Source organism: Microtus ochrogaster, linkage group LG4, assembly GCF_000317375.1.
Source record: "Microtus ochrogaster isolate Prairie Vole_2 linkage group LG4, MicOch1.0, whole genome shotgun sequence".
Classification (NCBI taxonomy): domain Eukaryota; kingdom Metazoa; phylum Chordata; class Mammalia; order Rodentia; family Cricetidae; genus Microtus; species Microtus ochrogaster.
The window spans coordinates 43,271,797-43,272,795 of record NC_022030.1 but is presented as its reverse complement, the minus strand read 5'-3'; the positions used below and the strand labels follow the sequence as shown (position 1 = coordinate 43,272,795).

Sequence of the window (999 nt, the reverse complement as noted above, 5' to 3'; positions counted from 1 at the left end):
AAGGAGTCTTTAATTTTGTCTTAGCAATTGTATGTTGTAATAAGAAATGTAGAAATAACAAAATTTACCATCTAAAACTATTTTAAGTTAAAATTCAGCGTTGGTGTGAAGCACACTCGTCCCCCAATCCAGGTCACCATTTGCTCTGTAAGAGTGACTACTCAAGCCACCACATATGGGTTATGTTGTGACTGTCCTGGCTTACGTACAAACTTCTCCAGGTTCATCCATGTCATCACACGTGTGGTATCTGTTCTGACCAGTTTAATATCTGATACCTCTATTCAAGAGAATATGTTAAATGGATTTTTTGAACTGGGAGATGGAGTAGAAGCTTGCTGTGTTCGCTCCACAGGACAACCAGTTATTCCCCATTTGGGGGATAACCAGAACTAATGCACTGGGAGACACAGGAAGTAGATCAGATCTATAATCTCATTCTCTTTGTTTCTAATGGGTTGTTTTTGTTGTTTTAGAATTTCATACATTCATATAATGAAATCTTTGATCAAATCTTCCTCCTCTTTCTTTCCCCTTCAATTCTTCCCCATTCCCCTCCCCACATCTTTCTTCTCAGTTTCGTGTTTTCTCTTTGTAGACCCACTGAGTCTACTCGGTCTTGCCTCTGTGTGCATGTGTGTGTGATTACCTCTTGGAGTAATGGTGGATTCCCACAGACCAGATTGCTGAGCTGAATGGATTCTCCCTTTCCCAGTCAACTTTTGAAGTCTGTTTTCAACTTGTTTTAGAGTAAGGATTAAGAACTTCTGACTCAAGAATACCTCAGCTCCCTTGAAGAGGGTTGATCGGAACCTTTCCCAGTCAGCAGAGAGTGTAGAAGAAATTCTCGTTAGACCATTTAAGGCCTCTTGTGTCTTGAAATGCAAGTGCATGCTGTGTCAGTGCTATGGTACTTGCTGTCAACCCGAGAGACCTGAATTCCATCCCAGAATTCCCCATGGTGGAAGGAGAGAACCACTCCTTCAGGTTCTCTGACGC

The 999-nt window shown here is 41.6% G+C and overlaps 1 pseudogene; it reads left to right on the top strand.

Annotated features, from left to right (window-relative positions):
* The first annotated feature begins 225 nt into the window (after window positions 1-225).
* On the top strand, window positions 226-396 carry LOC113457689 (annotated as a pseudogene).
* Window positions 397-999: the final 603 nt, after the last annotated feature.